Below are 14,233 nucleotides of genomic sequence, written 5' to 3' on the forward strand. Positions count from 1 at the left end.
TACTAGGAGCCTACCAACTGTTGCCATGAGGAAATAGGAGCCCAAAGCTGCCTGAGGACCCAATATTTAAACTTCAAAAAAATATATGTTTTTATAGATTTTAAAGAAAGAGGAAGGGAGTGGGAGAGAGAGAGAGAAATGTCAATGACAGAGAAACATAATCGGCTGCCTCCTGCATCCTCCCCACCAGGGACTGAGCCTGCCACCAGAACATGTCCTCTGACCAGGAATAGAACCAGTGACCTCTGGGTGCATGGGAGATCCCCAAGCATCTGAGCCACATTGGCCAGGGTATGAGGATACAATATTTAGAGGCATGTAAGAAACTCCAGTTTTTCATATGAAACGGCTTTGGGTTCAAATATTCATAATCAATTACATCACTCTGAAACAAAAAACATTGTGAGTCCCAGTGTAGTACAGCACAAGAAAACACCCCTATTGACTGGTTGTGCCTATAGCTCACCAGAATAAAACCTCTACATTAAACTCTAGTATTAGATGATAACATACATCTATTTAGTTGTATTTTCTTTCAGTTCCCCACCAAAATGAGTTTTATCAACTTTGTAGATCCTACACAAACTGAGCCAAGGAAGAAAAGGAAAATCAACTTTCCCATGCTGCCCCATCAGAGGATGGGTTTCAAATTAGCTCTGAGTTCAGTGCTCCCCTTTAACCCATGCCTCCCTTCTCTTACTACCCAGCTCTTACTCAGCCTTCACATTCCTCCATCTTCAGTGTATATATATATATTTTCTAGATAAATATAAATAAACATGAATATAACATTTATAATGAGAATAAAATTTTTTCACATGTAAATATTCTATGATGATCGCAGAGTGCATTTTTTGAAGAAGTGTGATATAATCAGAGAAATCAATACACACAAATAATCTGTTTTACCTCCTAATTTGGCAAAATAGATGTAAAAATGCTTTCAGAATTTAACAGCAAATGTTCCTTGATATACTACAGTGTATTATCTATCATATTATGCCTCATAAAATCAATATGCCTTCTGAAATATTGAGCCTGAGGCAAATTTTAGGAACTGATTCCTCTTCCTCCTTGATAATGTTCCCTTAGTGCCTTGTCTTGCTTTAAAAAAATTAGGGAAAAAATATCTCTCTCACTGTCTAAAGTATAATCTCTAATATACATAGTCTATGCATGTGAAAATCTTATACTGAAATATGCATACAATGGAATTAAGAAACTTTGGTAACATTTAAGGCTTCATCACTTTCTTTTGCCAAAAGATGTAAAATTCAATATAAAATTGGGAGAGAAAACTGGCTTGATATATCTTAGACTCCTAACATTAAGATATGAATACATCTTCAGACACTTAAAGGTGAGATAGAAGCAAAAAAAAAAAAAAAAAAATGCAACAGGGAGAGATAGTCTTACAAGATAATTTCAAAATAAAAGGCACAAATATGATTCTCAAACACATATAATATGAACATGTAATAAAGGTTTTAATTAGCTTGTTAATTAGAGCATCAAAGAGGAGAGCCTTAGTCCACAGATGGAATATTCCATTCCCTGAGGCGAGATTGCCAGAATGGCTATCATCCATAAATCAACAAACAACAAGTGCTGGTGAGGATGTGGAGAAAAGGGAACCCTTGTGCACTATTGGTGGGAATGCAGACTGGTGCAGTCACCATGGAAACAGTATGGTTTCCTTCAAAAATTAAAAATGAAACTGGTTTTTGATCCTACTTCTGGGAATATATCCAAAGAAACCCAAAACACTAATTCTAAAGAGTATATGCACCTCTATGTTCACTGTAGCATTATTTACAATAGCCAAGATTTGGAAACAGCCAAAGTGCCAATCAGAAGATGAGTGGATAAAAAAGCCATGCTACATTTACACAATGGAATACTACTTGGCCATAAAAGAAGGGCATCTTACCTTTGCAACAGCATGGATGGACCTGGAGATTATTACGCTCAGTGAAATAACCAGTCAGAGAAAGAGAAATACCATATGATCTCACTTATATGTGGAATCTAATGAACAAAATAAACTGATGAACACAATAGAAGCAGAAGCATGAATACATGGAACACACTGACATGTGACATGCCGGGGATAAGGGGAGTGGTTGGGGACTAGACAAAAGAGGTGAAGGGATTAGCCAAAAATATATACACAACAGAGACACAGACAACAGTGTGGTGACAGCCAGAGGGAAAGGAGGTGCAGGCTAGGTGGAGCCTTGCAAAGGGGGGAAAATGGGGACAGAAACAGACTTTGCTTAGGGTGATGGGCCCACAATGCAGTGTGCAGAAAATGTTTTATTGAGTTGTACTTGAAACCTGTATGGTTTTGTGAACTAATATCACTCCAGTAAATAAAATAAATAAATAGCAACAACTGTATGTAGCACATGGTATGTGTAAGAAGTAAATGTCTCAAGCCGTTGAAATAGAACTTGAGTAACAACCCCTAACCCCCCAAACGAGCTGCATCATCAGCCTACTAAATGCATTAGACAGTCAAATTAGATAACTAACACCTTTGTCCTAATTTCCTGCCTGAAAGAGCAAACTTTGGCATAGAAGCTCATCTTCTCTGGTATTTCTACCAAAGAGTGAGAGGATAAAATGCCAGAAAAAAGATGTGAGTATCCTGCCCCTTTTACTCGTGTTTCTCGCAGTAACAGTAATTACAACAGGGAACATGTTTTGAGCAGTTACAATGTGCCAGACACTGTTCTGAGTGCTTTACCTGAAATAATTCTTGAAACAATCACAACAACCCTATGAGCTAGGCCAGGTTTATCCGCATTTATAGCCAAGGAAACTGAGCCACAGAGGGCTAACAGGAATGGCTCAAGATCACACACTCAGTGAGGGTCTGAGACAAGATTCAGGCCCAGGCATTCTGATGCCAGTCTCTGATCTTTCCTTTTTTTTTTTTATCCTCACCTGAGGACATTTCTCCATTTTTTATTCAGACTGAGCAGGAGGGAGAGAGAGGAAGAGAGAGAGAGAGAAACATCGACATGAAAGGGACACATCGACTGGCTGCCACCCACACAACCCAACCAGGGCCTGGGACAAACTGCAACCGAAGTACATGCCCTTAGCGGGAACCGAACCCGGGTCTCTCTGGACCGCAGGCCAATGCTCTAACCGCTGAGCCAAACCGACCAGGGCTGATTTTTCTTAAACACTACACTATACTGCTTCTCACAGTACTTTATTGACATTAACACATATAAAAATACTTCTTTATTAATTGACATTACATAATTTATACAAAATAATCTGTAAACTTGGAGGGCATAAATCAGTAACTCTAAACCCATCCCCCCATTCTATCCCCGTGAAAATTAAATTTCTGAGTTTTCAATGCTAAGTCTAGATAAAAGAAAAAAAATACTTTTGGGGGTGGTCAGTCATCCTCTTCCACAGGGAAACTAACCTTTATACTTTTATTACAAAATCTATTTATTTAAAAAATACATTTTCTTATTTTAGAGTTTTCTTTTTACTTTCCTACATACATATATTGTACAAATTTCCATATATTTTTATTTATTTCTATAAAATATACATAAAACATAACACCGTGTATCTCTGAAATAAGAAGATATATTTTTTAAATAAACAGATTTAGTACTAAAGGTATCAATAGGTTTTATAAATGAGATACTGCTTACTAATATAAGTAGATGGTACAGACAATAATCTATAACAAATTGTCATTCAAAATGCATTATTGTAAAAATCAGGCCAAATAAAAAATAACACGTTATCCATAAATGTGTCATTTTGAAATAGCTAAATGATGCATAGTCATTGTCCCTCCATTTCCTTAGTAGTGATATATATCACAATCTTCTACCACATTATGAATTTATTCCTTTTTTTAGTTTTTTTCCCCCACACAATATAGGTTCTTAGAAAAGGTCCTAAAATATAACTCTTTTATTTTACCCTAAAGAACATATGCTTTTCCTCATGCCCAAGGTTAAAAACAACCTTTTCTTCAGCAATTATTCCTTTTAAAAATGCAGAAACTTGGCAGTGTTCTAGCAACAGCTCCCCATTTGTTTTCATGCAAGTGCACAGCCTGGGTAGAAAATCAAACACGGGCAGTCAGGTGATGTTCTTCCCACTACTCAGTGAGTTCCTCGTGTGCAAAGGACATGGCACGAGGTGGGACACCCACCAGCAGAGGCCCAACAACAGATGGGCCTACTCAGAGGAGCACTGCTGCCAAAATCTGGAAATGTCAAAATAAAATACAACACAGGGGTTGAGGAAAACGGGAACATAATACGTGTGAAGATGGGAACTGAACTTGGAATCAGTGCTGAAGAAAGCAAGGTTAAAAACGTGTTTCCGATTGCTGGAAGGATGTTTAAACAGAACGAATGAATGGGGCTGCTTCTTTTTGTACATGTGGGCCAAAGTGAGCAGGATGCTTATTTTTCTGATAGCCTGTTTCAATTGTCTTAGCTTTCTTCTGTTTATTTAGGAAACGTATGCTTATAAGCAAATATAGAGGTCTGGGCCATTAAAGAATGTGTCTTTTGATCTTAGCTTCAAAGGAGCTATTGCTTGGACAACTGGGAGATTGGGAAAGAGGAGGAATGAAGAACTAAATTGAGATTGGAGAAACAGGTCTATTATGGTGGGCCTTGCAATCCAGGTTCACGAATATGAGAGCCATCCTTAAATAAGAAGAGAGAAATCACTGCAGTACGTATTCTGAGTAGAAAAATGTGATGTGTAGCATAAAGAAAATAAATGTTAAGAAAACTCTTCTGAGTACTACATAGGATAGGGTAGATTGAAATGAGAGGCTAGGCACTGACTCAGGTGAAAAGTATGCTAGATACAGAGAGGTTGGCAAAAGCTACATATCGACTTTGCTTTCAGGCCATGGGAAGCAGTCCACCAGCAATCCTCGGTCAGAGAGCGGAGCCCAGGGCAACTCATGTGTTAGCAATGCGGCGTCCTCGCCTGAGGATGGCTTAAAGTGGGCACGAAGGGGCCTGGCTCTGTTCCCTCAGTGCATAAACACTGGCTCTATGAGAGTCTACAGCACAACAAGAAAAGTGAAAATCTTTCTGAAGAATCAGAAGAAAAATAGACTTCTAAAAATGATTTATTAAAAAGTGGGAAAAATAATTAGAAAACAATTTGGCATGTTAATACAATGTTTAAAAAATGTTTTTTATGAAGTAGGAGCAGGAAGATCTGGAGATAAAAATACATCTCTTTTAAGGCAATGACAATGGGTGAGGAAAGGAAGAATTGAAGTAAATTCATGCAGTCATAGAATTAAAACTCTATTTTTATGTCAGAAAAGAAAGTATAAACATTAAAAAAAACTAAATGCAGTTGAATAGAACGAAGAAAGAAAAACTAAGATGGTCAATGAAAGGACATGAAATAACTATAAATACTCTAGAGAATGAAAGCAGAATAAGTGGAACAGGAGTAACAATCACAAGCACATCTGCTGAAAAAGGACCAGCTTATGCAGATGGGTTCACTGAGCCCCAAGAAAGATCAATGCAGAGGGATATACTATATGTATTATTTTAAAATTATTATACCATATCTTTCTTGAGGAGATATTATGATTCAAACTACATTTACTGCCACAAAATGAGATTACTTTTCTGTATCACTACATACTAGAAAATATTTTTACACATTTTCAAAGAAAAGAGACATTAAAAAACAAACTATAAACAACCAAGTTTCTACATGATGACAGGAAAATACATTGCATTAATGTAATGTATAACACATAGACTCATCATGTAATATTAACTATAAGAAAATACTAATATCTCTTTAATTTCAGGGAGGAGTTAAACTGTAGTTTGTCAATAGTTTTACAAATGTTTTTGAAACTAAAAATAGAAGCCTAAGAAGAAGGAGATAACTGAGGTGCACTTAGTGAAGTATTTCACAACATTAAAAATTGATGGTAAGTTTTAAAGTATAATACATTTTGAACATTTATTTAGAACTAACTTAGAATACATATTAGAGGAAAGCTTCTTTTTTAAAATTTGAAATATGCAGAAAATACATCTCTGGAAAGTGAAATAAAGGAAGGGAGAATGAAAGAAGCATAATGGCACATACACGATACGTCACATCTTCCTGTCTACTTATCATTTACACCTACTACGGAATATAGTTTCAATAAATATTCCTGGAATCAATGCATTTATATGTGAATGAATGTGTGAAAGAATAAGTGAATGAAAGTATCAATATAAACAGTGAGTTGTTAAAAAAACCTTAAAGAAATTTTAGTTCTCTCAACATATGTGTATTTTGCTTTGCTTGTAAATAGAATAGCTATTTTAACTTAAGTAGACCAACTAAATTTTAAATAATTTAGGGGTGGAGTAAGACAGGAAGAGCAGCAGAAATAAAGAATTAAGTTATTTTGTTTCCATTTTAAACGTATTTAGGCAAAACTATGTAAAACCTGTATTTTATAATCTGATACATTGTATTTAATCTATTATAATAGGTAGTATTACAATCAGAAATGTTTATCAAGAAGATGAGACTGCAAGAGAAAAACAAATAATGTAAAGTTATACACGGAATATCCTATGTTGGCACATTTTTAATAGTCATATTGGTTTTGCCAGAAGGGTTCATGCAGTGGGCAAGTGGTCCAGGTTAGTCTTTGAGGACAACAGAAAGCACTCTCAGCCTTATGAATTATGGGAAGACGCGAAGCTCTTCTGTAGAAGAACCAGTGTCTCATTTTTACTATATAAACATAATTTCTACACACTAGAGATTAAGTAGCCTTTATTATTCTTTATATCTGTGAAGCCGTATGTTATTTTCTTACATATATTCCAAATCACTATGTCTATGGGATATATTATTGCTAGAAAATCAGACTCTGGGCAAAGACTGAAGAATCAGTAAAAAAAAAAAAAAAAAAAAAAATCTTAAATACTAGAAAGATGCAATATTTTAATTTAAAAGACACCGAGGAAGAAAGCACTTGAGAATGACTCTTAGAGTATTTCAAAATCACCATCAGTTAAAAATGCTGTGAGTTCTTAAAGTAAAAGAAGAATCTAAAAGAGGAAGGAGGATACAGTTGTCTTGGTTTCAAGTCTTGTTTTTAGTTAGATCAATTAGAACTTTTAAATCACATCACTTAAACTAGCCTAGATAATGTATCCTATTTAATTATTCACAAACTGAAAAACATTAGCATAGCCCTTCGCACAAAAATTATTATATAAATGGAACACATCCAAAGAAGACCTTTAATTACTTAGATCCAGTTGGATCGCTAAGTGCTCATATAACTGATTTTTCTAAAAGAAGCGAGAAATTTTTTTAAATCCATGTTTTGTAGATTGTTGCATTCTGTCACAATCTGTTCCATGGAGGTGCAGAATTTTCTGGCAGTGGATAACACAAAAGTGATTTGTTCTAATATCATGGTGACCATGACACTGAGAAGAGCTAACAGAAGCCTGAAACCACTGGCCAGGAAGTTCGAGATCTAAACTGATTTTCCCACTTACGACCATGTGATCTGGGACAAGTTTTATAAAGTTTATGGCCTCAGGTTCTTCACTTATATAATGGAGACAAAAAGTTACTTCCTAAATCTATAGGGAGAATGAAATGAGCAAACATACTGAAAACACACTATTCTAATATAATATGAATTTAATAGATACTCCCTCCCTTCCCCGCCACTCAGCCATATGCATTCCCTGATATAGTTACCAGACTATGAAATAAAAATGCATTTCAGTATATTGGAGAAAAACCAGCATGCATTAAAACAAGGTAAAATAATGGTGATTAAGAATATGTCCAATTTTTAGGCTGTTTTATTTTAAGTGCTTTGACATATATTATTTTATTTTCCTATAAAATGTTAGAGTACAAAAGGTAAATTTATAATCTTTATTATAGGAAAAATAAAATATACTTATAAAGCTCTCTTAAAGACTGCAAGGAATTGCAGTGTGTATGGTATTAAAGTTATTTATATTGACTAATAAGCATTCTAGGAAGAGAAAACTATGTAAGTTAAAAATTTTAAATTTCATTTATAAAATAATTATTTTTCAATCATACATGAAAATATTTAGTTAAAACACACACACACACACACACACACACACACACACACACACACACACACACAGTATCCCTAGCTGGTTTGGCTTAGCGTTTAGAGCGTCAGCCTGGGGACCAAAGGGTCGTGAGTTCAATTTCTGCTCAAGGGCATGTATCTGGTTGCACTTCAATCCCCAGCCCTGGTCAGGGTCATACAGGAGGCAGCCAACTGACATGTCTCTCTGTCTCTCTCACATTGGTGTTTCTCTCTCTCTCCCCATCCCTCCCTTCCACTCTATCTAAAAAATTAATGGAAAAGTATCTTTGGGTGAGAATTAACAACAACAAAAAGAAATTAAAAACAAAAACAATAAACAAAGTGACTTCTGTGAAGGAAGATAAAAAATGTTGGCAATGTTATCAAAGATAAAAAAAATACCAGGATACATTCTTCAGGACCAGCTAACTCTTAGTGAAAGCCCATAGAATTATTCTAACACTTGATGTGTCCCTTTCACATCGACGTTTCTCTCTGTCTCTCCCTCCCATTCTATCTGAACAAAATGTCAAAAAAAAAAAAAAGCCCTGGCCGGTTTGGCTCAGCGGTTAGAACATTGGCCTGCAGTCTGGAGAGACCCGGGTTCAGTTCCCGCTAAGGGCATGTACCTCGGTTGCAGTTTGTCCCCAGCTCTGGTTGGGTCGTGTGGGTGGCAACCACTTGATGTGTCCCTTTCACATCAATGTTTCTCTCTCTTTTTCTCTCCCTCCCACTCTATCTGAACAAAATATCAAAAAAAGAAAAAATATCACCATCAATATTTTTGGAAAACTATCTTCTATAAATATGAGTAAGATATATAGTATGTAAACAATAAATATCTGCTGAGTGAATGAAACAAATTATCCATATTTCACATATTTGTTATCATAAGAGTCCTTTTTTTTTTTTTTTTTTTTTTTTTCAAAACTGACATACCTATCTTTTAGCCTTACCGAGTAGTTTGAAACTACATTAGCTGTAGGTCTTTTTTAAGCCTGCACAAAATGAATTGTTTAAATTGGAAAAGGTTATAGCACACTTATTTGCCTTATGTGTGAAACACAATAGCTTCTAAGTGCCTCTAGCATGAATGGACTATCTGAAAGCCTAAATATATGGGATAAAGATATATCTTATCTGTTTTCCTAAAACATCTATGGACAAAAGTTAAAAAATAGCTGACTTTGACTCTTACTGCCCCTTTAGATATGCAACCCTATTTTTAACTGTTTGGTGTAAAATAAATATCATCTATAAAATACATATACAAAATCTCAGAAGCATAGTTTATAAAAAACTGTTACCACTAGCTAATTTAATCTGAAAAAATTTACTATGTAATAAATGATCTCAATTTTAAACATAAATTATTGATGGCATATAAAAAGCTGATATTAGGCCCTGACCAGTTGCTAAGTGGTTAGAGCATTCGCCCATGGACCAAAGGGTCTCTAGTTAGATTCTGGTCAAGGGCACATACTTCGGTTGTGGTTCAGTACCCAGCCCTGGTAGGGGTCATGTGAGAGGCAACCAATCAATGTGTCTCTCTCACATCTATGTTTCTCTCTCTCTCTCTTGCTCTCCCTTCCTCCCTTCCTTCCACCCTCTCTAAAACTCAATGAAAAAACATCCTTGGGTGAGGATTAAAAAATAATAAAAATAAAAATAAAATAATAAAAAGCTAGTATTGGTATATAGCAAAATGAACTTATAATTTCCTAAATCTATTCATTTGTTCATTTTGTAGACTGTAATGTAAAAATTGATACTGAGGTTCCATATTACTTAGATTAAATTTGGTTTTAAATTCTAGCTCTAGAAATCTTCTCACTCTCTCTCCCCTCTCCCCCTTGGGGACCTAGCCTTTCCCCTGTATAATCAGTAACCCCTGAGGCAGAAGATAGTAGCCCTGACCTGACGAAAGGTAGCAAGGTCTAGACCTCTGGCAAGTTAAATATAACATCTTGAGCTAAGTTATGTTTCAGTTCCTGAGGCCTAGATGGAACACCACTGACTACTTTCCCATGAGACCAACAGAGGGACACTAGAACTGTCCTCAAAACCTGAATCATTACCCTTACCTCACCCCTGACCACACAGCTCCCAGCACAACCCCAAACCCTAACCCAAGGTGTGTTGTGATTTTGTCCTATATAATCTATAACCTACATGCCATCGGGGACTTTGGGCTTTTAAGCATCAGCTTCCTGTTTTCCTAGGTGGTGCCATTCATAACAAAATAGCCAACATTTTTCCACTGCAATTCTTGGTGTTTAGTGTTTGGCTCTGCTAGCACCCAGTGCACGAACTCTTTCTGTTCTATAATAAAATCACAGCTGCATGAGTTATTTTTATTATTATTTTTTTTGTAATCCTCACCCAGGGATATTTTTCCGTTGATTTTCAGATAGAGTGGGGGGTGGGGGTGGGAGAGAGAGAAAGAGAGAGAGACATGGACGTGTGAGAAAGAGAAACATCACTGTGAGAGAGAAACATCAATTGGTTGCCTCCTGCATGACTCTGATCAGGGCTGGGGATTGAGCTACAAATTATTCTTAAAAATAAAATATTATAGCCCTGGTTCTTGTGGCTAGGTGGTTAGAGCATCAGCCTATGGACCAAAAGGTCCCAGGTTTGATTCACAATCACAGGCATGTGCCTAGGTTGCAGGTTCGTCCCCAGCCCTGATCGAGGCAACAAATTGATGAGTTTCTCTCACATCCATCTTTCTCTCGTTCTCTTCCTCTCCCCCCACACCTCCCTCAATTCTACTCTCTCTAAAAATCAATGGAAAAAATACCCTCAGGTGAGAATTAAGAAAAATAAAATAAAATAAATAAGATATTATTGAGCATTTTACAGTATTATGACTCAAAACATGACACTGCAGAAACAATATGAAATAAACACCAAATAGAAGTAGTTAAGACACATTTAGAATTCAACAATATATTGTCAGATTGCTCCATTTATCCACACACCCCACCACCTGAAACCCTATTTACAAAACCAAGTACATGACATTGTGATTGAGAATTAGAGAGCAACAATGTCTTCACTTGGTCAGGGGGAGGGGAGCACAAAGACTTAGAATATGTTGTATCTAGGTGCCCTGATTAAGAAAAGCTTCATACTCTTTAGAGTCAAGCTTTAACAGTTCAGTCACAAACTAAGCAAACATGTCTTGGGCCAGAGTGGTACAGAGAGGGAGCTAAACTAATAATTCTGTAACTTATTAAAGCCATGGAAAGTAGAGACAATGGTGCCTGGAAATCTTATGGTTCTCAATCTTGAAATTTCAATGACCATTCCTGGAAACTATTTTGTGGAATGCACACATCAAACTAAGGAGAGAGAAGAGCTGCCTGTTGAGTAAATCCTGTGAGTTGACTCATCTTAACAATTCTGTCACTCTGATCATTTATTGCCCACAGGCTGCAGGTGAGTCACCATATTAAGTGTAAATGACACTTACTGTCTAGTAAGTATGTAGAAAGGTCTCCACTCAGCTTTAAAAGCCTCACAATTGGTGGAGTGAGACTGACATTTACAATTTGATAAACCTAGCCTAACAGTTGGGATCTGTCCAGGGATCTGTGGATAAGGCAGAGAGATACAAATGCTTGTGTCTGAATATGAAAAAAGCTCCACAGAGGGCTTTAAAAAATGCTACGATTTTATCAAAATCAGAGGAAAGAAGATATGTCACACATATATAATGGCACAAGCAAAGGTATGATCAAGTGAGAACACCTGGAATGATCTATAATTAGCTGTCTTCTAAAAACAACTGTCAATCAGTCTTCACCCTTGATTTCTTCAGCCTCTGTCCCTTTGGCCCTTTTGCTTTTATGCAATTTACACTGCAGAGTAGCCTAATAGAAAACTGAGCAGGGCTGGGGTTAGGGTGATGCAAGTGAGGAATATACTTTGGAGCAAATTTAAAGGAGTGTGGACCAATCGGTAGTCACAAAATAGTCACAGAGGTGTAAAGTACAGCATAGGGAATACAGTCAACAGTATTGTAACAAGTATATATGGTGCCAGGTGGGTACTTGAAATATCGGAGACATCACTTTATAAAGTATATGACTGTCTAACTACCATGCTATACACCTGAAACTAATGCAAAATGATGTTTAGTGTAAACTGTGATTTAAAAAACAACAACAAAGGAGCATGGAAAAGCTCAGTAGCCATGTAATATTTTTAAAAATCAAAATTAATGCAAAAACCTTAAGATGAATAAAATGCAACAACAGTAAAGACAGGTGGTTGTTGTCCATTTGTTTTAAAACCTTGTGTTAAGGTTCAGTGGGAAGGGTCATTCCAGTCAGCCAAAGGGTTACCAGTTGGCAACAGCCCCTTCAGGTCCCTGTCAGGTCCTACAATGGCTTGATTTATGAAGACTGACAGTGGTGTGTGAATGGACTGAGCAGTACAGGGCTATATATCTACAGTCACTTTAAAAAATAGCCCTGGCCAGTGATACAGAGGCTGCATCAAAGGGTTTGGGTTGAATTCCCCATCAAGGGCACGTGCTTGGGTTGCAGGTTCCATCGTGTCAGGGTATGTGAGGGAAATAACGAATCAGCATGTCTCTTTCATATCAATGTTTCTTTCTCTCCCCGTGTCTCTGTCTCTCTCTCTCTCTCTCTCTCTCTCTCTCTCTCTCTCTCTCTCTCTCCCTCTCTCTCTCTTTCTCTCTCTCCTCTTTCTCTTTCTCCCTCCCTGCCTGCCTTCCACTCAACAGAAAAATCATAATCTGGTGAGAATTAACAAAAATATATACTTAAATAACTGTATAGAGGGGTACAAATTGTCTTTGTCCTCAGGCCCCCATATGGCTCCAGAGACAGTGCACAGCAGGAATCTCTTCCAGCTCTGCTTTCGACTTGCTATAGAACCCTGGAGGAGTCACTGAACTCTTCTGACCTGCAATGTTCATACTTCCTGACAACTTAACTCCAACAGTGGAGCTACTGTGAGGAAAATAATTGGAAAAGGCTTTGTAAATTTAATGTACAGCTCATACTATATCAACCTAACAATCTCTAATCAACTGAAATTCAGATTTGTCATATGCATGTTCTGAACATCTATTTCATACCACAGTATTAGAAATAGGCAACTGTAATCTTCCCTTAGTAGCCTGGGGCTCTCAGCATGAAAATGTGTTTTACTACCAGACTAAAAGGATCCAAAGGCCCTTTACTTAAAAGTCTCAGAGCAGTTAGATCAAAGACCTTGGGAAGTTTTTAAATTCAGGGGAAAAACTACCATTTTAAATTTTGTTCCGGGCAGTTTCCTGTGTTAGTTTTTAATATCCTGAATGCCATATAGGGACAATTTCATATCCTCGCTGATAAAATACCATGTTACAAGGAGAAAGGAAATAGCAAAATAAAGGTGGAGTTTGAACAAATGCAAAGGCATTCTGAAAAGTCTTTAGAATCAGATCCTAAATGTACGTGTAATGATTTCTCTTTTTAAAAGAATCACCAAACAATTAGATAAAGAAATAAAAGCTACAAGAGCCCTGGTCAGGTGGTTCAGTTGGTTGCAGCAACATCCTGTGAACTGGAAGGTTGTGGGTTCGATTCCCAGTTGACACCTGTAAGGGAGGCAACCGACTAGTGTTTCTCTTTCACATCGATGTTTCTCTCTCTTTAACTCTCTCTCTCTCTAAACATCAATGAAAACATATCCTTGGGTGAGTTTTGAAAAAAAAAAAAGCTACAATAAGAAATGAGACTTCAAGGCAATCAACCCTTCCTCCCTGCCTCTCTCTCCACATTCTCCCCCTTCTCTCTCTCTCCCCCCATCTCTCTCATATGTTGACCCTTATTTCAGACTGACAATGAAAAAATAAGTCCCCTAAACAAAGGTAATCACTAAGTTTAAGTAGGTTTAAGATCTCATTTTATGTAATCTTTTCAATAATTCCCTTTACTTTATTTATACCCTTTCAGGGCTATCCTTGATGTGTCGTTCCTCTTTGCTACATTCCCAAGCCTTTTCTTATTTAATTAGCTAACTCTTTATTTATATGTATATTTATTTAACTTTTATTTAATTTATTGGGTG

The 14,233-nt window shown here is 36.7% G+C and overlaps 1 protein-coding gene across 1 annotated transcript in view; it reads right to left on the reverse strand.

Moving 5' to 3' along the window:
• PCLO (piccolo presynaptic cytomatrix protein) overlaps window positions 1-14,233 on the reverse strand; it is a 416,657-nt gene that overhangs the window by 258,753 nt on the left and 143,671 nt on the right. The gene's annotated exons all lie outside the window — the stretch shown is intronic.

This window comes from Molossus molossus, unplaced genomic scaffold (assembly GCF_014108415.1).
Source record: "Molossus molossus isolate mMolMol1 unplaced genomic scaffold, mMolMol1.p scaffold_m16_p_7, whole genome shotgun sequence".
Taxonomy (NCBI): Eukaryota; Metazoa; Chordata; class Mammalia; order Chiroptera; family Molossidae; genus Molossus; species Molossus molossus.